General features: G+C 35.9%; 1 protein-coding gene across 1 annotated transcript in view; it reads left to right on the plus strand.

Moving 5' to 3' along the window:
- The first annotated feature begins 1,484 nt into the window (after positions 1–1,484).
- The window catches only part of LOC143185080 (zwei Ig domain protein zig-8), a 178,818-nt gene continuing 152,742 nt past the window's right edge, over positions 1,485–27,560 (plus strand). Inside the window, exon 1 of the mRNA XM_076387805.1 lies at positions 1,485–1,715. The gene's annotated coding sequence lies outside the window, so the exon portion shown is untranslated. The remainder of the gene's footprint in view (positions 1,716–27,560) is intronic.

Below are 27,560 nucleotides of genomic sequence, written 5' to 3' on the forward strand. Positions count from 1 at the left end.
TAACTCCATAAAATTCAAATGGCTAAATTTTTTATTTGTTCTACTAGGCAATTATAGCCAAACTTTAATGTTTCAAAATATGTCTCTATTGCAAAATGGGTGTAAATCTGGACCTGTAGCAAGTATTGCATTCTTTGGTGTAAAAGAACGTACTACTTGACGGTGATAACCCTCATGCAAGATTCAAAGTTATTTCAAAACCTACTTCTTAGTAAGATTGCTATTATAACATCGTAGTTATTTACTTTGTCCACCAGGAAACTAAGCCAAGTTTCAGTATTCATATACATGCATTGCAAAGTGTGTTTATATGTGAACCTAAAGAAAGAGAAACGTGCCCTCTTTCTAAGGTTTCCTTTAAAGAAAGTGCTTATAACTCTCGTCTCTCATACAAGACTCAAAGTCACTCCAAAATCAAGTTCTTGCATGATTACTGTCATAAAATCGTAATTAGTGTATCATTTACTGTTCTCGCGTACCACTGCAATAGTTTCTCACAAACTATAACTAACTGTTAATATTCCTGTCGACCCACCATGAATTCACTGTAAGTTTGAACATCCAAGAAGAGAAACGCATTCAATTCCTGCGCTCAAAGAAACTGAATACTACTTGGCGCTCACAGCCTCCATCCAAAGCCAGCAAATCTCAAACTCCATTATAGGTCCCATATAAAGGACCTACTCATTTCGAAGGAGTCAGGCCCTTCGAATAGCTTGACGCGTCCCCAGAAATAGCTCGGTCTAATCCAGCGTCGATCGAGGTGGAATGCCAATAAGAGATAGAGATTAGTGGCGAACGCTCGAGACGGATCGTCATTGTGATCGACGGGCTGCATCGGGCACCGTTTGCGGCTGCACGTTTTCACGGGATCGCGAAAGGGAAGGTGGAAAGCGTAGAATGCCAGGCATTCGTTGGTATTGGTTGCTACAGGGGGTGGTAAGGGGATCTAAGGGGGTGGTTGCGTCGGCGTGTTGCGCCGTAGCTTTTGCCGCGGTGCCAGTCTGTAGGTGAAGTCCCATCGAGCAGCCGGTGGTCGAGTCGTTTCCCCGAGCAACCCCTTCCTTGCGTTCACGCGCTCATCCCCTTTCCAACAACCCTCGTGAATTCGCGCGGAGATGCAGCGCGTTCCTTCCTCGCTGCGTCGATCGCGGCACTCGATTGAAAATCACCGATGACGGAAACAGTCGCAGTAGATCCATCGTCGCGTGGAAAATTCGATAGTGTTCCAACAGTGATTTATCAATAGACGATCAGTGCCGCGACATGTGACGAGACGGCGTGAGTGTCCATCGTGCGTGAAGGATACCTCCGCTGCGTACCGTAGTCCTTTACCTGAGGATCTCTTGCTTCGAATCGATGCCCCGTCAGTGGGGACAATTAGATGTCTTAATTGCGATCATGTTTAAGTTGGCTGACGATGCTGAAACTCTCCTATGGCAAAGTGACTATTAAGGATCCAGAGGAGTGTCAGTGCAACGATTTAAATAGAATCAAAATCTCTGACAGTGAATCGTGCAAGTTGCGGCGGTAGGCTCATTTGTATTCAGTTGTTTGGCCAGGAACAAGTGGACCCCTTCGCTTTCGCCAATTATCGTGATTGGGGACTAACCGATGCTGCTAACGCCGATTACAAAGTCAGTCGAAAGTGGGTCACACCCAGTCCATCCCACAGCGTTATCTGACTCGAGGTTTTCGCGGTGCACGCGAGCAAGGTAAGGAGACAAAGCAGGTGGAGGGAAAATAGGACTGGGGAAATGGAGTCGGGGATGCGGAAAAAGTGGGAAACATCGAACAATACCAATCGGGGCAAATTACACGTTGCTTTATCCTGTAACGCCGGCTCGCGATTAAAAGGGATTCACTGCGCCGAGTACGTACACCTCCTCCACCTCATGCCGTAGTGTACTCTATATTCGCTATTTTCTTTCGAACGAAATTGCCGAGAACGTCATTCCATGGAAACTTACCAGAGCTTTGCGAAAATTGGAGTTTGGTATGAATTCTGGGCAATGGTTGAATTTTTGATACATTTTAAGAGGAGGGTTTATCAACCCTTTAAGGATAATTTTTTCATATTGCATATGTAAGAGAATTTTTTTCGACACTCACCATAATTCTGTACCTGATCGTGAGAGTCAACGAGACCTACGTTCTTTTTTGTTATTTTTCAGGAGAGCCAGAAAACAAATACAATTACCCATTTCTTAAAATAGCATTTGAAGTAGCTTTATTATTAAATTTCTTTCGCTTATAGAAGTAACTTAACTAAATTCCTGTTATTCTAATAAAATGAAGAGAAAGTAGTAAGATCCTATAAAAAACTTAATTTTGAAAGAAAAAATGAAAAAATGAACTTTTAATAATAAAATTTCCACTGTGTTTCTCCAAATAGAAATGCTTCATCCTTGAGAGGTTAACGAGCATCCTATCGTAGCTTTTAAAAATGTTAGTTCAGGTGATGTGTGTTTGACAGAAATTCTTCATACATGTTTGATACTTTATATAACAGACGAAAGAAGCGCCTGCGTTGATTTTAGTGGAAACATAACAGGATAAAGTTGAAAAAATATTTGCATATAGCAACAAGTTGAATTATGATTGGAAAACGGACTCAATAATAACATACTGTGGTAGAAAATCAGTATATCTATTATTCGGCCTAGCATTTAATCTAATATCACATGCACGTAGTATTTACATTTGCATTAGGTTTATAACACAAATTTATCAGTCGTATGAACAAGGAAAAAGTAGCAAGTTAGGAATTGTTTAAATCAGATTTTTTGAAAATTTTCTATTTCACAGATTCCTATTTCATGACCCTAAAATGTGATGAAATATATACTGTCTACACCGAGGCGTATACAGGCGGGTTCTAATTTGCATTCTTCCATTTTAATTGTACATAGAAGAACATGAATGCATTAGTTTCTTCGTGAATACGAGCCACATTAGAAACAGTGACGTTCTTATAAAATAATGAAGCTACTAGAAAATTGTAAAGTAGATAAGGTAATTCAAAAAGTTTTTGCCCACTAGTATACGTATTTTTCTGCTACATTTTAATCATCGTGATAGAATATTGATATCGCGCGTAAAAGATCTTAGACTTGAGTGATTAAAGGAAATGAATGAACCAAAGCAGAAATTGAGAAAGTTGTGTAGACTATTGGCAAAGTTACAGAAAGACGAGGTCGATGCTTCCAAGATGTGATTCATAAAACGGAGAACGGAAAGGAGGTATTTTGCGCAGCATCATAGTCTCAAGCTTCAAACTTCTATTTTAATTATTTCCAATCAGATTTCCGCAAAGAAAACGACCCACGCTAGAACTTGGATATTAGAATATTACTATCGTACAAGTGAGTTTAATTTTCAATAGTTAAAGAATATTTAAAAATTGTATACCTACCTCGATGCAACGTTCCACTATTAATTTGCTTCTTTTGTGAGGCGTTGTCTTTTGTGTTGATTTTTTCGCTTCGATGTTGGCAGGACTGACAGCTTTATAGTTACACAAATTCTGCTGTTTAAATGAATCAGTTTCAGGCAAGTGCTCACGTATCTTCTGAAAAATGCGTTTATGCAGCAGACATCTATTGGAAAAGCGTTTCGCATACAGACGTTCTGCTTTGGTTCCGTCAGCCTCAGCAAGTCTATACGTTAAGTGCACGTCTGCCATTTCTCAATTCGAATAATTCTATTTCAAAACCCTATAACAAGTCCCTTACAACGTGCCACTCTTATAAACTGATTTGATTCACACGTTATAAAATTGTATTCGTAGAGTAGGTAGCTACTTTGACTTACTGTCAGTTAGTCCTTAGAATCTTCATTTCCATACTTTTCTTATAGGTATTTTCGAAATTTATAAATAAATTACTGAAATAGGAACTATGTACCTATGTACCTAAAAAGTTAAAAAAGTTTTAAGTCACAAGTGAACACAAACTTTTACTCTTTTCATGTATTAAATCTGCTTTAAAAATTTAACACTATATTTAACATTATTTAGAATCATATGTTAAATTTATTCTGAAGACTTAGCACATTTTCTACAATGTGAATACTATTATCGAAGTGAAATAATATGCATCTCGATGTGACAGTGGAAGCATAATCTACGAGCAGAAATCAAAAAGAAATGTCATAAGAAGTCTGTCTTTAAATGCTTTGTTCAGGAGCTGTAAGCAAATATTGAAGCTAGCCTAAAACCTATACAGATACGTAACAGCTGATTCTGCATTAAAGAAAGAAAAATAACAATTGTGTTTATTTTAGACAAAAATAAGCAGATGTACATACATGATGCTTTGTAATTTGTGATTACAAAGTTATTGCTCAAAATCTCATTTTATAGTGACAACCTTGCACTTGGATAGAAGTTTGACGTCAATCTAGTAGGTACAAAATTTATCGTATTCCGAATTTTTCCAGTAGTTTTTTGCGTATCAGTAAGTGACTTCTTATTTTGTTACACTAATTCTTTATCGATAGTTACGTTGGTAGCATAATACCTCATTTTCAACATTTCAAAATAAAAATCAAGAAGCATGAGATCCGATGATCTAACAAGGAAACATCGTGAGGTGTAAATCTCCGATTTTAATGAAACACTGGTAGGATTGTAGAGTAGCAGGAAATATTCGACGTATATTTCTTTTATCGTCTCTAATTCATGTTAAGGGGTTCAAAACCACCCCCAGGGTTGGGGGTGGAAAGCATATTTCACTCAATATCTCGAAAACTGTTGCGTGTAGTAAAATGATATACAGGGGACGATTGCGTATTTTTGAACGACGCAGCCACCTATGAAAACATTTTCTGAAAATATCAGTTTGTTTAAAAAATATATAAAGAAATAGTATATTTTCGTTTTTTTCAGTGACGAAATGTTGATCGATCTTTTTACAAATTTATATGGGATTACTATGGACAAAAACACGACATAAGGATAAAATAGAATTTTGAATTTGTACGTTATGAACGAAATAATAAAATTTTTAGCTAGACTACATTTTGTGCGAAATTGGGCCCTGAAACGAGTGGCCTTAAGGAAAATACAATATATATATCTTTGTCACGTTTTCGTCATTATATTATAATACACGTTTTTTATTATTTACGAAATGTATAAATAATAACATCGCTAATGAAAACTCGCAACGTCTCGCACTCGTTACAATCAGTACGAGAGGTTCAGTGTCAGTGACCCTTGCACACATGAAAATGTAGCAAGTAAAGATGGTTTATAAATCACTTTCAATCAATAATTATTATTTATTATATGTAAATAATTGAAGTTTCTCCCGAAAGTATGGTTTAAAATGTGGTTAAAATATGGTTTCGATTAAAAGAATGGAAATACACTATTTTTTAAACAAACTGATATTTTCAAAAAATGTTTAAATGGGTGAATTCGTCGTTCAAAAATACGCAATCGTCCCCAGTAAACCATTTTGCTACACGCAATAGTTTTCAAGACATCAAGCGAAATATGTTTTCCACCCCCAACTTCGGGTATGGTTTTGAACCTCTTAATATAAATTAAAACCAATAAACGAAATATACGTCGAATATTCTCGGCTACTCTACAGTCCAACCAAGTTTCACAAAAATCCGAGAATTACATCTCGCATTGTTCCTCTGCAAGTAAGTCAAAGAACTTATAACTTTCTAACAGGAGTTTGCGTCTAACCAAGAGTTGTAGATTATGCTCTTTCTGCTTGCGCGGAAAAATTAAAAGTACCCAATATAAGTTAACAGTTACGACAACTGTTTACAATTCATTTACGGGAAATACTAGCGGATATACTGGTAAGGTATACCGTGAATTTTATATTTCTCAATCGTCTCCTGCTTTAATGAATCACTAATGCTCCAACCAGATTAATGTTTCAATTTTGAATTAATGCGATCAGCTTGCGAAACGATGATGGCGTATTTAGCAAGATAACTCACAATAATTGAACGAAATTATTGAAAACAGAAGTTTTGAACATTTAAACACTTGAATGCTTGTAAAGCTTGTACTAATATTCTACTACTTACTTTCTACTCTTTAAAATATCACTAATGGAAACTTATCATAATTCGAACATTCTTATAATTAATTAACTGAATATTAAACAGAAATCACCTGCTAGGTACCCTCTAAATTTTAATTCCACGCACATATCCGCTTTACGTTTAGTTCACAAGAGATTTATTTACTGCACAGTTGTTTTCATTGAAACTAGATTTGGTTAACGTTAGGCGAGTCAACGCAAAGGTAATTCAACGATGTTGGCTAACATGTACAATGGCTAAAGTCGGTAAAGCGACTGTGTAACAATTGTTGGTGAAACACTTTTCTAGGAGTCAAAGTGAACTTTACTGCGCAGGTTACGATCAGTTTGCGAACTAGTTTAATTAGAGCACTCAGTAGACGAGTAACACTTAAAATAATATTTAAGGCAATTATAAAAATTTGTAGCAAGCTTTGTGCAGAGAGGTTCACTACTTACATAATGTATCACAGTTTCGAATAAAGTAGGATTTCGATTAATCGACTTAACGCGAGACCCAAACTCGAAGTACTTTCCTGAAAACTAATTTTAGTATTTTAAGTAAACTTTATATATTAATATTAAATCATCTCAATACAATTCATTCTGTTATTATAATACTGCACTCTTATAATTAAACTGCGAATTTTTATTTATTTATACAGAATTTTAAGTATATAAAAAATTATAGAAATACATATTATATGCAAAAATATACATCATACAGAAAGTAATGTGTAAATTATGGTACGTAAAGAACGAAATAAATTCTTGTTTAGGTTCTATTTTTTTTATCTATGTTTGTAAAAATACACATTTAAATAAAAATTCATCGTTTAGTCATAATAAACATGTTATTAATACGTCAGTACTGTCACAAGTACAATATGTAGACGTATCTTTAAATATAAAAGATGAAAGCTTAATAAAGTCTAGCCGAACACAGACTTATTCTACTGGATATCAAATCAGACGTCGCAGTAGTAGAAGTCAATGTTTGACACCCTTCGTAGACACTAGCATAAATCCATATCTCAGACTTATTGTAGACTTATTGTGTCAGGTATATTTTATCAATTATTCATTCGAAAGCGAAACCTTGAAGATGACAAAAAGTTGAGACTGTAATAGCAGTCATAATTCTTGTTTGTTAAACTTCCGCCATAGTTCGGCTCAAGTTGACCCAAAATTTAGTTCTGATCCTCAATACCATTTCCACAAGAATTCAATTTACATAAACGTCGCTGGCTTCTAATAGTAGAATATTCAACGTATACGTCCTCACATGAAAATATAACTTAAATCCATGTTCTGAGACAGAAATGAATTAAGTTAATGTTATACAGAAAGTCTACAGTAATTAAACTGTAAATCTTCACACATTTAAAGAAATTCTAAACGTATAAAAAGCTACAAAATGCACATAATATACAAAATACTAAGAGGAAATTCTAATTTAGTTTAGTCTCATTTGAAAATATGCAACTCCATAAAAAATCGGCAATCTAAAGCGATTTAAAGTATTTAAACAATGCACGGTTAAAGTCAAGAAGAAAAGCGCTACATAAAGCTCTCAAACAAATGGCGCAATTTTTCTCGCTTAATTGGTAACAATGAAAAAAATCGTCGAGAGGGTAGTGAAGCGCGAGCTGACCCATAACAAAGCTAACGTGGAAGCGTCGTCGAAACGATTTGACGCGAGTCGATGAAGGGGTTCGCGAGATGCCGTCCCGCTGATTGACACGTGTGAAATTGCAAGTTGTCGGAGCGTAACAGGCAGCAAATCCAATCGTGGCCACCGCGATTATTCGCGTTTGAGTTAAGCGTGGCCGAGTGCTTCGGAACGTGATGTTTCCAGGTGCGTCATCGCGTCATCGATAACGAGGAGCAGTTAACGTCGTCGCTCCGAGTAGACGCTGCTCGACGTTCAAATCCTCGAAACTGTCGCACCGATTGCCACCCCAGCCCTCGAATTGCTAGCCAATGACGACCCTCGATCGCGCGTGCACTCAGAGCAGAGAATGCCCGAGTACGTGGCTTTTGCTAAACTTGAAGCAAAACGAAGACCCTAAGCGGTGGTTACCTACTTCTTGGGGAGCAAACTTTTCGCCTGGATATATGCTACCAGCGAGAAAATCCTTGTGTAATCCCTTCGTAGGATTGGATTGTCCTCGCATGAGGGGAATGGCGTGTCGAGAGGGATCAGAGATCGACACTATGAAGGGGTGGGTACGTCGATGACAACAACCCAGTAAGATAAATTAATGCGCACGCTGCTTTACATATTTCCCGATAATGCCACATATTTCGTGTCACGCCGGGGCTGTAATCGCGCGTGTAATTCTTGTCCCCCATGTGCACGCGTATTATCGAAAAGCCGTCTTAAATCTCTCGTAATTAAATCTTGGATGCTGCGAGCATCATCGCGCGTTACTGGCGTCGATGGTCCCGATAACGGGACTAACTTGCTTTTCTGAGGATAATAGCCGAGCTTTATCGAAACCTGAAATGTGTCTTAAGTTTGGAACGTCGTGTATATTATAGGTGCTCCAGTATCGTGGACGTGAACGTAATTTACCCTTGCGGGTCGATAACGCTTCTAGGTTTATTTCATTTTATGCGTGCTATCGCTTCTGAGACAACAACATTTCAGATAAAGTCACTCTATTTCACGTTAGGATAACAGAATTGATGCGCTTTCACACTCCTTTTGTGTAACAGGGATATTTTCAATGTACAATTATTAAGATTATGTACACATTACACATACATTATGACAATGTACAATTATTAATTATAAGATTTCTGCAAGTAGACGTCAAAATTTAATGAGGGAGGAGGTTATTGTATTCTTTATTAGGTATCCTTTTGTAGAATGGTAGATTTCTTTGCAGAAAATTATTGCAAAAACGTTTAAAATTCTCGTGAAATGTGTTTGATTTGGGACTTATTTAAGTTAATAAAATAACTACCAAGTCAGACACACTTTAGTTTTCTTAAAAATTAAAAATTCGGAAACGATGCCTAAAACGCAATTGCGTTTATCTTCATTTCCGTTTTACTTTAGCACATAAAATCACCCTTGCAATTTTCTGACACCTGTTATTGAACAGCCTGTATACAAATTTTTTCTACCCTCTGAATAATATTTTAACAGATATTATTAATGTACTTGTGATGCTTTGAATATTTTCCATATTACATGGATTCTGTATCTGTTTGCATATTAAACTTTTCCATAAATGCGTAAGCATCTGCGGTCTATTCATTACTTTCCAAGCATTCGTTTCATTACTTGTTTTTAAAAAAAAGATACTTAGTAATGAGAAAGAGGGATTGAGCTGCTCCATATAATTTTGTATGAATTTTGCAACTCATTAGTTACATGTACCACGGCTAACCATGCCACAACATACTTTCTATGAGGGAAACAAAATCCATTTGAAAAGGACAGTGGATAGTGCGCCATAAAGGGATTCTTAAGCAAGGGATCGACAACATGATTATCCTCTTGTGAAGCAATTACGAGAAAAGCACCAACCTTATTCATAAGGAGGATGCCACTGTATACATATACGTATAACACTGTTAAGTGTCAGTTTCTTGGGCATTAAAATGAACAAGAATATACTGTAATACTTCTGAATGAATACTACTTTCACAGAAATCTAAAAAAGTACCTTTACATTTTGGAGTTCACATGTTTTGGCGAGCTAAGAGTTTAAAAGGCACAAGATTCATAAATCTAAATATGGTTAACACTGCTTCATGCTATGATTCCTGTTAACTTTGACTATGAGCTTTGATCCACCTCTTTCTATCTCCTAGAACCAAATAACGTTTCTGAAACGTGCAACTTGCTTTTAATAACTCCCAGAAGTTATTAAGGACTCACATAATTTACGAATCCAAATATGGTCAACACTGCTTTATGCAACAATTCATGCTAGTTCTAACTTCGAGCTTTGGTCCACCTCTTTCTGTCTATTCGAACCAAAGAATATTTCTGAAACTTGCAACTTGCTTTTAATAACCCATATTAGAGTCCCTATGTTTTGGTTACCAAAGAGTTACATGGTTCACGAATCAAAATATGGGCAACGCTGTTCTATGCCACCATTTGTGTTAATTTCAACTCCAAACTTTGGTCCAGCTCTTTCTATCTGTTACACCTAAAGTGGTAATGAGCGAAGACCTCTCTGCATGAGAAAGTTAATTCCAGGCTGTTCTAGGGTACAGAGGCTGCTAAACAAAAGCGAACCACTTTCAAGTGATAAATTATCCTTAACGGTTGCGTGTTGTTCTTCGATGAGCTTTCCCTTTTTCGTGCAGCGTCTGTTTTAGCTACGAGCACAGGTGCATAAGCGTAACGTAATTCATGTTGTCGATGAAGTGGTACAATTAACAGAAACGCTCGCATTAACGTTTACAACAATTTATTCGCTTGCTCAGTCCCGAACAAAAACGTGCGTGTATTATGTATATGTAGAATTGAGATTTATTGCCTTTAACCCACGTATTGTTACATTCAGCGAAATCTATATCATTTTGTAGTTGATTAAACATAATTTATCGCTGGATCTTTATTTGAGGAAAGTATGCAATAATATGGGTCAGTATTGTTCTCAAACAATATATAAATATATATTTATGAGAGTTTCGAATACATTTAGTTCCATTTCATTTATTCATCTATTAAATGGTCGAAAACCACTAATATTTTCACGAAGGATATTCTATTTTATTGGACTAAAACTTTACTAGTTTGACCCTTGAAAAACATTTCTGAAAATTTTTCCCTGCATGCATGAGTTAAACTTGCTTCAACTTTTACACATGTGCCTCACGCATTATTTAGTAAGATAAAATGAAAGATCGATATACAGGATACCTCTGACGTGTATGAAAATATTTACAGAGATGTTGAGGAAGTTTTAGAAAAATAATATCTTGAATATAATAAAACGATTCGAAAATGAAAAGCAGCTTACCTATCGGTGAAACAAACACATTGAAATATAGAGTTAACATAGGCGTTCCTGACGTTCGAGGAGTTGGTGTATGTTTCTGAGTGCTCTTAATATAGGTAAGCCTATCTTCGCGTGGGCAGCGAACAGGTCAAATTTCCATTTTCATTCCAGCTTGCCTCCTCTATTAACCGTACAAGTATTTCAAGATACAATACGTAAAATGAGCCTTATAATTGACGTCCATTAGTAGGTATGTAATTAACGTGTAGCTCAGGGTTTCTTAACTTTTTTTACTAAAAACTTTTGTACTTTGAAACATCAGTTACCTCCATGGTTCCCTTCTTCCTCTTTTCCAACCCCCATTTTTTATCCCCGTCTTCCTTTTCTTCCCGAAAATTCGATCTCAAGACCCCTAGAGGGGGATTTCACCCTCGCTAGGAAACCTTGTGTACCTATTAAGATATTGAAAAATGAAACTTGAGAAATAGAGCAAAACATCATCGACATTTTTAGCTAGTTATGACTTTGTCTGCCGTATCACCCACATGTGGGTGACAGACTCCACACAATTACAAATAATATGAATTCATTTCTCTGTAAAACTGCCTATAAAAAATCATAAAGCATGCTACAATAAAGACCACTATAAAATAAGAAGAGAACAGAGACAAACACATAGTGTTATTTAAAATTAGGACAACTATGCTGGGATAAAAGTGTTAGTATCATTCTAGTGTTAATATAACAATGACCAATGTCCCGATTGGCAGAGATTTTAGTTTTTGTAACAGTCAACGTGTACAGAGTTTGAAACAGAAAGGTTTTTATCGTTCGTCATTTCGCGTTTCGAGGCCAGTTTCTAACGCAACGTAATTTCCGAGATGTCTTACCTCGTCGTCAACCGTGCTTTACATTTCGGCGGTATTGCCGTCTCAGATAGCGCGCAGAAATTGTGCAGCGGCGGGTGTAGCTTGTGCAACTCGTGTTACAGGGTAGATGCATCGTCTGAGGGGAAGATTTTAGTGTATCTGTATGCGAGCGAAAGCAGTGGCTGGAAAGCGCGAGGAGGAAGGAAGGTCTACTTAATGGAACTGCTATCGTTTCAAACTACTCGCGATAAGGCCACTCTGAAAGCTCTATAGCCATTGGTTTTCCACCGAAACTCGGTGACGTCTAATATCTCGAATATTAGAGTACTAAGTCAGTAAACGTCTTCTAGCATTAGGCCTTCTAATCTTGTAATTTGATTTTGCTAGTTAGATTTTCGCTATTCTTCTCGATATATAATATATGTATCACTAAGCTGATGTTCACGCATTTATAAAAAATTTAAACGTGTAGAAAAGTATGAGATGCAAATGATATGCAAAAATATGTGAAATATCAGAAATAAAATATACTTTACAATTATTTCGAAGCTGAAACGAATTTTTATTTACAATTAAGGCACCCAGAACTAAAAGGATACAAGTGACATTTTGCTGGTATCGAAGAGATTGAATTTGGAATTCAAATGTGTTAGATCGGATATAAAAATTTCTAATGGATTTCAATTTTTAGTTAATCTACTATTAACTATTGCGAAAAATAATGTTATTGCACTTGCATTCCTTTCTCACCAACTAAATACTTCGCAATCAATTTTTTTGAGAGAAATGAATAGAAACATAAAACATCATGTCATAAAGATATGTTAATGTTAGTATATGTTTTTATTATGAATATCAATAGTTAAAATATTATTACAACTGTAATGAGTTTACCTTTACTTATCAGATTCATATAAATTCTTCGTCATTATGATGATTTAGGTAGTACAAGGTGTTTTGTGTTCATCTTGTCTATATTTATCCTGTAGCATATGAGATAATAAATCGCTTGCATTCCTTTTCATCAACTTACTTTAATAATTTGCTTAGCAGTCAATTTTTATGACCTTTAAATAATATTTTTACGTAAAATTGGATTACTTTGGTTCTAAGTGCCTCAATTAGTTTCTTTTGCTCACGTAGTACTTACGATAACTTGAGTTTATTATACACAAACATCTACAGCCAAAGGATATCATCATCAAAGTGTTAAAAGCCTGTTTTACAAGCTTTTCAAACCTGTTGAGTAAAACTTATAAATAACGAGATATTTTGGTCACACCTTGAATTTCCAACTAAATTCCAAATGCACAAGTGCGACCGTAGTTTTTGTGTTAAGAATTTACAGCCGATCACTGACTCTAAAAATGCAAATTTCGCATTCTACCATTAATTACGAGTTTTGATTTCTGTTATTCTTACACACAGTAAATGCATTACACACAATATTCCCTCTAGATATTCAGTAAGTTAGAAATAGTTTTCGTTAAAATGTTTTCACGTTGCAATTAAAAGTAATGGATAGTAGAAAATTAAGTGAGAAATAAACAAAAACAGTTTTTAATTAATTCTTTGAGAGAGTATGTATTTATGTTGTTCATGCAGAAGCTCACGTTTTATGGAATTTAGAAAAGCGGTCGTAATTTAAAATAATAGGGATCATGTTCTCTGGGAGTACGATTTATTCTGTATTGCTGGTACCAACGATAAAAAAATAAATCAAAATAACAATTTCATGGATGCGTGATTGATTGTAATGGAATTCCAAATAACGATATTAAAATTTTAAGAGTTCCATAGACTATTCTTCTAACATTCTCAAGAATCGTAAGATTTCAATGATGTGAACGTTTTAATAACTGGGTACAGCAAGTACAAGCAAATACGAAGGTAGAACTCGTTGAATTCTCAGAATTTTCCTTCAACACGGAAAATGTGTTTTATCATCTCTTTTTGTACCAATGAAATCATATCCACGATTCTAACAAATTTTTCTCTGGCATCCCTCGAAACTTGGCAGGTTCACGAAAAACCAGAAGCATTTCCATTGGAATTCACGGGACCATTATTTCTTTCGCGAGCTACGGGCAAAAAAGCCAAGGAGTTCGATGTTGCGCTGTAGATAAGAATCCCGTGGTCTTCTTCAGATTGAAAGCGTCCTCCTAGCTCGCGTTTATCGTCTTTCTTCCCCCTTTTCGGTATGCTTCGCTTTTTTCTGAGCAATGGAATGAAAAGACGGTGCAGTAGTCAATCATGAATTTAATAATTTACGAAATACGTTATTAGCTACATTTTTGCATGAGCAGAGTCTGAATAATTAAATATTCATCTCTTCATATATTAATTAGTATCAACAGTATAATATTGTAACGTGTCTTTATTATTGCATTGCAATAATAAATAGATACGTATGATACGTATGTGAAATGGGTACATACACTATTTGCAGAAATACAGATAAATGAAACATAGCAATAGGGTATCATGTATAATGGACGAGTTACATGCTGTTGCAGAGAGCAAACCGTGATCCTGACTTCGTGTTTTATTTATTAACGTTCAAACATGTTGACGAAAAACTCCAGAGGCTAGTCAATCCACCAATCGTATGTACAGTAAATGGCAAAAAGCATTAAATAACCATTTTTCAGTTTTACCATTCCAAAGATCTCTAAGGTTCTCAAACTGTTGTTAGGAGAGCAATATTTTCAAGTCATCCATTAAGTCAGCCTAGGATCTTTCTGAGTTTAACAATTCCCGTGGATTCATGGCGCAGTGTTCCTTCTGCGAATCCTGCCGACAAGCTGCAGGATTTCCTCTAGTCTGATTTACATTCGGCCAGCTTAATTGGAGGAACGGGAACGTTACCAGTCTCTGCTAGTCTACACTAAATTCCAATCAGTGTTATGTTCGTGTTCTTGCGCACAGTACTGTGTCGTTCCGATCTTGGGGATCTTAATTAATCACTCGTCTCCTTTCGCGAAACGTATCGCGTGAACGCTCCATCTTCGTACCTTTGCGTTACGTTACCAATTGGCGACTATTCTCCAAGAGAAGCGTCGACACTTGCGAACTGTTCATCTTCGTCTCAAACTCTCGGAAGAGCGACAGTTGCTCTACCCAGATAGTAGTGAAAAGAATATCTTTTTTCTGACATCAGTAGCAGGAAGATATAAGATGGCAACAAATATGGGATTCGTTAACTCTATAGTGTCTGAGAATTTTATAACCTAGCAAATGCTAGTGTTTGCTTAATTATAGGTATTTATTTATATTAAAATATAAGACGAGTATCCTAGAACTATCCTTTTTCGGTGAAAGTTGTAGTAGTTTGTATTTCTGTAAAATACGAGTTCTTTTCTTGTCTATTTGATTTTCCCATTTTAAGGGTCGATTCCCATTTTATCGCAATTTTCGGTTTTCTGATTTGTTAGGAAGAACAATGTTTTAATTATTGACTGCCTAAAATTAGGTAGTTCTAGTACAAGAGTAACTCCCACGCAGCTCTGCTGCTTTTAAACTGCACGTAAACTGGCGCCGCTGCGGCACATATGACCAAGTTTGAGGACCACCCAGAACAACGGTACCAATGCTCGTAGCTATTTGACTTAAATTGCAGCGATTTTATGATACGTCGTTATGTCCTTGACTACTGAAGAGTCTGAAGAACTACTGAATTCAAAACTCTCCTGGCAATAAACAAATATTGTGAGAATAAACTGTTAAATAAGGATCAGAATCATAATCTGAGAAATGGCGGAGATGTCACGTTCATGTCGTAAACGCAGTCCTACAAATGGCTTATTTATTCTTCACAGAATTCCTCACAACATGAATTTTTATACGTAATTCTTGCAAGTGCCATCGGCATTAAATGTAGACACATAAAATGTTAGAGTTTCGGGCAAGTAAGGTTTATGGCAGGGTAATTTACAGCAATCGCGCGGTACGTGACAAATTTAGTTTTTCTCAGATTTAGTTTTTTGCCAGATGTACAACTACCCTATGGAAAGTTTTAAGCAAGACCCTGTCATAAACATTGCCGAACCGAAGGACGACACGGCTTCGAACTTAACGGTATCCGCGGCAGCGAGTCATCACTTGGAAAAACCTGGAAAATACCCAGTGTTGCCAATGCGTCATGCACCCTACTGCACCCTGTCGAAAGACTCTGTTCCCCTTCCAAAGGTACCATGCCAAGGGCGTAATGGAAGGGATGACACGATGTCTTAAAAACGCAAGAATTTGGCAGAAAAAAGGCCAGAAGAAACCTAATAGCATAGATAGAAAGTCTGAGATAGAGATAGAGTCTCAGATACTTAGTCAATTAGAAATTAAAGGCACAAGTTCAAACATATAATTGTTCGCACAAACACACACATACACACGGTACACTCAATCCTAATCTATAATAAATAGTTTGTTAGTTACATCAACCACGTGTTTATTATCACGGTCCCAAGCCGTTTCATCTTGGGTGGTCCTTCGACGAAATTCATAGACGGCACAGCGTGCATATATTAAAGGGTCAATTTTCCAACCCTAACATAAAACATATAGCATTTTAGGTTTTTTTAGTATATAACATAACGATACGTTTGCTCTGCTTTTGATTATGTATCGAATCATTTTGAAGCAAAAAATAAAGAAAAATTATTAACAGATCTAATTTATAATTAATATAAATCATGTATTAAACTTAGCTGGTTTTAGTTTCTAATAATTAATAGTTAGCTATTAATAGTTTCTAAATACTTTTGTACATCTGTATTTAAATTCTTGGTACATAACGCCACAAAAGTCTTTTATCTAATAAATATTCAAATATCATTTTTATTAGATACCTAATATCGAAATGAAGATATCAGTAAGCTTTTCTTTCATTCAGATCTTCGCGAGTAGTGGAAATTATGAACTGACATATTCACATAGAAGGAAATGAACAGGTAAAATCTCAAGTGAAAGATTACCTGTATTCATCTTTAGAATTCCAGTTTCCGCTTTCAAAAATATTATATTAATATTCCATTATCCTACCACTCAATTGTCGCCACAAAAGTCTGTACCTTTTTATCACTGTTGTTGGAACATATTTTCCGTGATAAATAAACATATAAAGAAGGTTAGCAATCGCGTTGAAGTATTTATTTTATTCTCCGCGCTAATGAGCATAAGTAGGTGGGATCATTGACACGGAGTGACAACAGGGCGCAAAGGTGGCAGCTACCCGATAAAAATAACGATCGTTATGGCTAATAAAAACGGAATTATGCCAGAGGAGCGCAGGGTGTGTGAACCAAGGGTGAATGATGCGTCTTTCGAAGTAATAAAGATCGCTTGAATTAAAGCGGTGTGCGTCATGCTAAAAGGTGCCAGAGACAGATTCACTTTGAAGCTGACCTATAAAGTAGCTTGGAAAAGAAAACACGAGGAGGAAGTAGTCTGACAAGCTCTTTCTAGAACCCTTTTGAGACCCTCCTTTTGTAAACACTGTTTTAGGTGTTCACAACACTTCTCTTTATTTGTGATCGACTGATCAATTCCTAGTAGGGTTTATCTACTACCGTGTCAATTCCTTCTCTATAATCGACTGTTTTTGCTTCACCACTATTTCTACTTCCTTATTGTTTTATTTCCTGTTTGGGTACACACTTAATTATAGTTTTTATAGCAGAATCTCATTTAACTAATTAGATATTTAAACTAGAACTAGATATTATTAATTAATTGATATAGGTAATATTCAATTAATATGATTAATTAATTAACTAGATACTTAAGATTCTCATTTTTTTCTTATTCAAGCTTCCTATTATTCTGCATTTAAAGAATAAAATATTAGAGCAAAAAGTAAGCCGATGATGTGAGTCGATAGTTATGAAGTGGTCTACAAGTAAGAAATCAATAAAAGTTGAATGTATCACTTAATTGATGTTGTGTCGACTTACATTACAAAACACGAGTAAGTGTTAAATTCAACTTTTTGAAAATCTTATTAAATTTAACTTTTTGAAATTTCGATAATCGGGCATCAAAGAGTTTCATATTTGGCCTTATATCGATTAATCGAGGTTCTAGTCTGCTAAATCACTTATGCACAGTATTTACGTCGCAAAGTTTCTAGTCCCTAAGTCTCTAGTAACTTTTGCTGAAAGTCAAAATGACACTGAAGGATGAAATTGAATAGATGAAATATTCAGCAGAAAATTGAAGCACATAAAACTGAAAAAGTTCTGAAATTGTGTGTCACATTTTCCATGCATTCTTCCACCCCATTTTTCGTTCTAATATAATTGAGGCGAACTACGTATATCATTAATGATAATTAAACCGATGTTAAATGATTACGGCTATTCGCATCGAAGCCGCGGATCGTTTATTCCAATTGGAAAAACGATTTTGCATCTCCCATTTACCTTGCATGAAAATTTCACCAAATTCCTGCATAATGCGTGGCGATTCATTTTAATCGAACGATACGTGTTGCGATACGTTTTCAACAGGTTTAATTATGGACATAAATGAAACGTCTACGCATAGATTTTGGGATTAACTGTCAACATGACGACAGGCAAATTGTGTTCCTTTCACTTTGAAATTTCGGGTGTCAGGTGCAAGCTTCACAGGAAATTGTTACGTCATTTAGAAGCGAAGTATCATTTTTATTTTGACGAAGTTCATCATTATAATATTAATTCCTTTAAACAGTTTCTACGTCATTGCTATAAAGTGAAAACTGTAATTTCGAGACTGTTTGTGTCCACTCGATACAATTTTGAGATATTCATTTTTCTGTGGTTTCGATTTTTAATTTAGTTTTCAGAATATTTAAGTCAGTTTTGACAAAGGACTTCAATATAATAAAAATCACGAAGGCCAATGAAACAAATTGCAATAAATATCTCAATATTTGTCAAGACTGGACATAGTTAGTTTTGAAATTACACATCTCAAGCATTCTTGTAGTATTAGGGTTTATACTTCAACCAGTTTACAGAATTCGTTAATTGAATAAAGGAAAATTGCTCTGAATCTTCATTTCCATTTGAAGTATAATTAGAATCTCAAGTTCATTTGAAGTACTTTCAAAGAAGTATATTATTAGTAGTTCATGTCAGTAGATAAACAAACACGCATTTGGCAAAAAGGGAAGCAACTTGGAAACGCTAATTACTTTCCCTAAAGAATAATGAATCGCAGGAAGTCCAGAGACCTGCGAATTACTTTTCTCAGTCGCTTATTGTCCAGGAACGCAGTTTCAGCATCCCTTCTGTGTCGCTACGCAGAGAGTCCACGCTCGTTTAACTCGCCAGTGTTTACCGCATTGCGAGATTATATCATGGTTTATAGTGCGCTGCAGTGAATGTTTAATGGAGTGATACAATGGCGGGAGAATACGCCATAGGTGTGCAACGTACGTATATTTAGCTTGCACCTTGTCCCAGAGACCTTCGACCTCTCTTTCTCTTCCTCGCCCCTTTTCCACTCTCACCGAAGTGGAACCAAAGCAGAGCCCCATTGATGCTTAATCTGCCGCCATTTTACGATGGCTTGGAATTGCAAGTATCTATTGTAGATATTTAACAGAGTTCTGTTTAGGGAATTATATAGAGTGTGTTCAGTATAGTGTCTTTTGAGTGTCCCTTAAGTGAATAGAGAAGGTTAAGGACTCAGTTTGAAGTAGACAACTTGTCAATCAATGTTTTGACTGGTTCATAGTACAGCGATGGATCAAAGAACAGTTAAAAGATAAAGGAGTTGAAAAGACACGATAATTTTGCAAAATAGAAACATGATACATTTAGGTACCTATATCATGGGGAGTGAGGTGATATCGCAAAATAGATGAGTGTTAGGCAGAAGTTACGCACCATCCACTGACTACCACCGATTATCACTGATGGTCATCGACCAAGCACCAAAATTAATATTCACATACACGCTGCAATCATCAAATGATAAATATCATTTAAACTACGAATGTAGTTGCAAATCCGTTCTGATATTCTAACATTATTTTCAATTTTAATTTGGCTGGGAACCCATACATCATCAATAATTGTACTCACAGATATTTTAATAATTACATGTACATATATGCAGAAATATATTGTATTTCTTTAATATTTTTAAACACTTTTGACAGATAGACATTTTTAAACAAAACACATTTCATATTTCAATTAATGGTAGTCGATGGTCTTAACGTGACCACAGCTACTATATGTAAACCAATATAAACACATATCTGTTACATATATTTAGGTAAGTACTTATATTTATGTCAATAAAACGAAAATATATCACGAATACAAAACAAAATATAAAGTAATGTTATTTGACAATTATTTGCATGATTTATTTATTAGATATAATTAAGGTATCGACTCCATCATTTCTACGTTTGAAATTGGGTTGATGGTTGATAATCGCTACTGATGGTTCAGCGTAACCATTCCCTACAAATATGAGATGCAATATTTACGTAATATCATTATTACAACACTCAAAGACACAATTTTCAATCTTACATTTTCCTTTGTCGAAAATGTTCAAGAGTCTCAGGCTTCCGTCATAATATTTCAGTCAAACCTCTTCATACTTTTTTTCTCTTTGGCTGGAGAAACGAAACGATATTTTCGGTCCTTTTCGATTATTTCTTTTCATCGAATAGCATTCTCAAGGGATTTAGGAAGTATCATCTACCCCTTAGCAACCTACTTCCGCCTGCGTTGTTAAAGTCACAGGAATTCCTGGATATCGTGTATATAATCGCCCCGAGGAGCTTCAAGGAAAAATTCCCTTTTCCTCCCTTTCACAATGTTTCGTTAGAAGACGGCAGAATGTTGTGCTTGGTTCTCCGACTTTTACCGGTTCTGGAGTAAAAATTTCGTCGTCGTGGTTCTTTTTGCTTTTCCTTTGAGGAAAAACTTTACAACTTCGCATTACGAAGCCACGGAGTAAATGAGAGACTTGTACGCGTTTTCTCTCAGCCGTCTTCTTGTAATCCTCCTTTTCGAGGGAAGCTTTTTCGTCGGAATTCGCCACATGGAGGATTCGATGTATGTGGACACATTCGCTACTGCCAGAGTGAAGTGTATGCCGTTTTCTGGTCATGGTACTTCAAACGATGAGAAATTATTAGAAAGAAACACGTTCAGTGAACTGTATGAAAAAACAGCTCTTAAGTTGAGATTTGTTGAGAACAACTCTGTATTTTTCCGGGACATTTCCTGTTAGAAACTTCTTTCTGTTTTGCTTAATTTGCGTTCCGTGACCCATGACGGCGCTTGCTCTTTCATATCATTTAAGATCAGTTGAGAGCATTCTCGTAGTTGGGGCTTGTAGGATTCAGTCAATGAACTCGACGCGAGTAAGCAATTGGATATGAATTAATAATTGTGTTTTAATTGCAATACTTCGGTGGATATAATTAGCAATGAAATATCTGATCCAGGCTGCAGTAGGTGACCTTTCCACTTTCGAATTTCAGTGTAGTCATTTTAGATCGCAATTAGATTTTGACTTCGTTATCTCTCATTGTGATAGTAAATTGACTGCTTTCAAATGAGGCTGCCGGTCGAAATATTCTTCAATGCACTCTAGTTGCTAATATTCAGTCGTATAAACTAAATATACGTGCACTATATGCAAAATTCATTGAACGTTGGTTCCCTGAGCGTAGATGATAGTGCGAGTTTAGTTTGACCTAGCGGTATAAACTCTATTCGAACTACCAAAAGCCGCGTTAGAAAACAGCTTTAGAGGCTCCAGAACTTCCGTAGTTTTACGTCGAACTGATTAATAAACCAACAGTTGATCTCTCTATCGTAAAATCAGTTTGAAGAGCTTGATTAACGGACAAGTAAATAATTTTGCTTACTTATTATTCTCGTGGCTCGTTTAAGACCCTTCATTAAATATGACACAGCGTGGAACGTTGGTAATAACATTGACTCGAAGGTTAGTTATTCCTCCGAAAATTCAAAGCTAAATTTAAGCTCGGAAGATCATAGTTAAGTTGCTTTGTTGGAACTTTTGCACAGTCGAAATTTCAGCAGCAGCAGAACTGACTTCTCGTTTGTGTTACTCCAGTAAGATCGCGACGTGGAATAAATTGATTCAGCACGCACCAGCTGCGGTGTAATAACGAGGAAATTGTAGAAGTCTTGGGATCGCGGGATATTTATGTCTGCCCATAAATAAAGCAACAAATGCAACGTCACGCCACTTAGCGTTCAAACTGGTCGAATAAACATAAAACGAACGTAAAATGTTGCTTCCCTGTGTGATCTATGGGTAACCGATCCGAAACAGGATATCAAACATTCAATTTCAATTATTCTGAACATTCAATTCCTTGATCTTTCGTACAGACAATTTGACAATTTAACAACTGAAGTTGTTTTATCATTTTACCAATTTATTCAGATATTTTCTTTTTTAGCTTGCTAGTTTGATTGTATTGAACTATAGAAAAGGAAATATCCCTAAAAATGCTTGCAGCAATTTAACCAAGACATCTTCCTCGAACCTTTTGAAGAACGGAATTTCAAACGAATTTTCCACTGGAATTTTCATAAAAGTCCTTAAGAGGAAAAGTGTGTCGGTACAGAACGTCTTTACCAGTTTCGTAAATAGGATTAAAGCAGATTATTCTACCAAATGAAATGAATTTTCAGTTAAATTTCAGTGAACATTCAAAAGTGATTCTAAAGTTTCCTCGCTTTTAGATCTTACACTTAACATGGGTGTTATCTTTGAAATCGATATCAATTAAAACGTAATTTGAAGCGCGAACTTGAGACTTGTTCACCAATCATAAAAACGAAAGTGAAATATAGCGTTTCTGGGTAACGATCAATGTTAGTTACTATATGAATAAAAAAAGGAACAAACAATTTCCAGTGAATTTAATCCTGCTCACTTCTGTTAAATATTTATTGTAGAAATTGAATTTTGCACTCTGTTAAGGTCACAATGTAACCAAATTTTCCAAGCAACGATCCCTGCATTCGGCAAACATGGTTTTCAAAATGAAAAAATGGACATTCATCGCTACTAGTGTTCAATGAAATGCTTTTATTTTACATTATATCGCAATTTCATCAAAATTCGTGACATGGGGGGACAAAAGTAATCGAGTTGGCGCGAAATGACCCGTAAATAAAGTGCCAGCTAGATCGTGCTTAAAGCACAATTACCTCGACTACATAGTTAATGGATCGTTTAACACCTGCCTCCTTTACCGGGACTACCGCGACCGTTTCATGTAACGAGCGGGAACATGAAACAAATTGGAACGTAATTCTTTTCTCAAGCATACTTTACTTTCGTAGCTTCACGAGCCTGCGAATTTCTCAGCGATTGGGATATGTGCCTCCATGGCACTTTTTCTCCTGTAACGGGGGTACCATAACTGAAAATCATGCCCCACATTCCATTAAATCCCCTTACGAATATTAACTACGAGATAGGATTACTATATTTATTGCAGTAAGTGATTTGAAGGACTATCATGTGTAGAAAGTGCCCGACTACAGGTTGGATACAAATTTGAAGGAAAATGGAGTACCAAAGTGGAATAAGTGTGTAGTATACCAGCCTGTAATAAAAGTAAATCAACAGAGATTTTATTGAAGAAAAGTTGAAAAGTTGTATTTTTAGAAGCATTTGTATTAGCAATTGGACCCTGTTTTGCATTGGTGTGTTAACCCACAAGACATCGAATTGTGAGTTATGAATGTAGTGATCTTAAAAATAATGATATTAATGATATTTTTCTTAATAAATACTTGAATACAATTTTTTGGAATTTTTGAAGCCTAAAATTATTTTCACAAATTATTTGTGTAATTAGAATCTTTGATTTTTGAATATTATTTTTCGTATTAATGGCTAGTTCAAATAAACAAGTATTAATAACATACGTATGTATATTACTTTATATTTTACTTATAACCTGCTACCCTTATATGTATCTAAACAATTGTTTTAATGAATAATATTATTACTTATGCTAAAAAAATTGCCAGAATTGGTTATTTTAGTTCAATTAAAGATAGATTATTATTTATTATAATAGTCATTATTAAATAATGGTCATTTGTGGATTAACACATCAATGCAGAACAAGATCCAATTAAGAACCTATAAATGCACACATTGCCTTTTTAGAGGAGAAATAATCTTTAGCGATATTGTCTATGAGATGACCTAATATAGCAGGATTTCACTTAACCGAAATGAAGCATCTTCATGATAGCTAACTTTATTTTCTTCGACAAACTATTATTACGTACTTGTTTAAGTCTTAATCAATGTTCTACTATACTCTTATTGTTAAGGTGGCTTCCCACAGTGCATAATTCGGCGAGCCTGCCTGACTCGGCAAGTGATTGGCTTGGCACGCGGTAGTTTGTACGAATCCATGGTTCACGAATTTGTGAACCATATGAAATTCAAGATTCTGCAAACCAGGGAAAGATACAAGCTCGTAGATTCAGATTCATACAAGCTTCCATGAGTAAAATCAGGTTTGTTGAGGCAGGTCCGCTGAATCACTCGTCAAGCCAGGCTCTCCAAATCCTGCGTCGTGGAAAGCCTGTTTTACAACCCTAAAGAACAGAAATTCGAAATGTACAAATTTCAACTCGAGTTTCCTGTGTTATTTTAATCCATTGTGAGAAAGAAGGTCCCTTAATTAGCAATTACTAAAGAAAATATGGATCACCTGAAGTCAAAATACTGTACACTGAATGTGAATCTAGGAATTTAGTTAACAGTAGAAAATTTCGTTTTTATTCTGTCGAAAGCTATGTTTACAGTAGCATAAAACCGAGAATCCGTCAGAAAGCTAAGTTAAGCTATGCCGTGCAAACTTTCAACATATTTGCATCGACACAATATAGATACGTACGTTTGTATCAGAAGCTAAGCTACGTTGTGTCATGATGTTTGCCGAAGATAAGCTGTGCTTTACTTGTTTTTGAAAAAATCATGCTATGGCCAGCTAATAACGTAGCTTTCGAAATAATAGAGTACAGTTTAACTTAGCTTTTCGTGGATACGCATCCGTACATACTGTACTGACGCTAATTTTTCTAAACATCGCAAGCCATCTCTTAGTTTAGCTTAGCTTGCCAATGGCTTCACTCTGTTATATCAATAACCTATGATTCATTTCAAATATGCCTTTATTTTTCCAAGTTCATTTCAGTTTAAATTGTATTATTCCCCAAGCCCCTTCAACTTGAATTCTTCAATTCCCACTTTTGGAATATTGAAAATGTCCACAGAGGTCATTCCACATAATTTTGCACTATCCAAGTGGCGTAAAGTAGTTTTAGCTCGTGAAACGTAATTGAATCACTTTTGACTGTTCATTGGCAGTTATCTCCCGCAGAAAGATAACGATGACGTCGAGTCCACTTGTACCTTTTGCCCTTCCGTCGCCACTCATTTCTGGATTTTAACATTCAAATTGTGCATGTGATTTGAATAATCGATTGCCCGCCTTGATTAAACTCGGTCGATTAAAATCGAATGGTAACAGCAGAAAAAAGTTCTGGAAGCACTTTTAACACTGTGGCTTCCTGGGATACGATTAAAATTGAATCATGCTGAATCTAATATTCATTATTTAAATGTTTCGCGCGTGATAATAGCCTTATGGTATCGTGAATAAACAAGCAACGAGATTCGACCATTTTGATATTCCTTTACTCGTTCTATTTTTATTACTATTATTTTAGTATATTTAGTAAGCGCGCAATGAATGCATTTTGGGTATACAGCTACAAATAGCGAATTCGAATACTGATTGCACATTTTCATCACTGCGCTTTTTCAATGCATCCTCGTTGAACTTACCGTTTAAATAACAGCACAAATGTGAATTTATTTCGTCGAATTTACACCTATCGCGATGCCGATTGCGTCGCTCGCGTTTAACTGTTATGCATTATTCAAAGGGCCAGGTTAAATGGCAGTAACTCCGCACAACCGTGCGTACACGTTTTGAAATGGGCACGGATTTGATGCAAGCGCGTGCAGCTGTCGAAATTACTAGTCGTTAATTACGCATTTCCACAGCATCGTTCACGCGTTCAACGAAAGTCATTCAAAATGTAAAATGCATAATCGTTGGAAGGATGATAGTGTAATAGATTTCCTAACGCACCGCAATACTTCACAGAGGAAAAGTGACCTGCCATCGCTACCCAAAAATCCACCATATCATTATACCAGCGAATAAAGCAGCTATTGAATATTGCATGTAAGGAATAACAAAATTAAGTTTATGGCCATTCCAGTATAGGGAACTGAGTTTGGCAACGCAGAGCTCTCAAAAATTTTCATACGACGATATTTATTGCCGATTATTTGATAACTGTTAAAAATTGCCAGATCGCTAGCGGAAATTCCTGCTTTTCATACCCACAGCCTGATGGCTCGATACGAGGCAATATTTACGAGCGATGTATGTGCCATTGTAATATCTCGTCTACCCAGGTTACTATAGGGAATAAAAATTTTGCAGCATTGACTGGTCACTACACGGAATTTGAGAATTTATAAACCTAGGTTGACTGCGTTATCGTATGTACCTTCGAGCTTAACTGTTGGCTACCGAGAAGTAGCTGAAGAAAATTTCATTCTTCGAATGAAAAGAGAGTGGAGTTCTTCGATTGCTAGTAGCACAAGCAAACTAATTCCTGCGCTGTTTGTAGTGGAAGTAGCTTTGCTGGTCACTTATCCCAAGACAAGCCGAAGAATGAAAGGATTAATCTTGCGGGGAGAAAAACAGGAAGCGGGAAAAGGGTAAAACCTAGGGGGATGATCGACCATTCGAAGACAAAAGAGTAGGGAAGGAAACTTCCATCCATTTTTGTTTTTGCTCCCCATTCGATGGAGAAACTTGGCCGTTCAATTTAATTCCATTTGTTGCTGAAATATCAAACGCGGAATTAGTATGAAGTGGGATTATGGCCGATCAGCCTGACCGCTCCATTTCCGGGTGAGTTGAATAATCTACGGTACAATTTATCACAGAAAAAAGAGGAAACTCAGAGACGGAATATGACCAAACGGTAGGCTATAAATTGTTAATAAAATTGTCGATTGGTTGGTTGAAATTAAAATGCCTCGCTTTATTTTTATACACGTTGCTTATGATTGACATGTGAGCTATGTTTGTCAAACGTTCATGTACAAAGTGTCCTTTTGAAAGTGTTTTAATTGGAACCGTTTAAAACACACAGCGTACACATGTGCGGAAACGTGCTTTTTGAATCTCACGTGTTAGGTCACGTAGTGTGCGGAAATAAAGGCTAATTGGATAGCTTTTTAGTTTGCTATACGAGAATGGGGAACGAGGTCGTTGTAAGTATTCTAATTTTATGTATAATACTTCTTAAACTTCCTCATTATTCACTCGAACTTCACTTTTTGATTGGGCTTTTTTATTAGCATTCGAAAAATTTGAAGTGAAGTTCTGATTGAATCGAACCGAAAGTGTCTGAACTAAATGTTATTTGTATAATATGAATAGTCAGTTAGAGTAGTAGACCGATTTACCGCCACAAATTCAATTACTATCAACTTTAGACCTAAGCTATTTTATTTGATCTTGTACACACAGTTGATCTTTTAAAATTTGTATTAAAAAA

The sequence above is a fragment of the Calliopsis andreniformis genome, chromosome 10, assembly GCF_051401765.1.
Source record: "Calliopsis andreniformis isolate RMS-2024a chromosome 10, iyCalAndr_principal, whole genome shotgun sequence".
Classification (NCBI taxonomy): Eukaryota; Metazoa; Arthropoda; class Insecta; order Hymenoptera; family Andrenidae; genus Calliopsis; species Calliopsis andreniformis.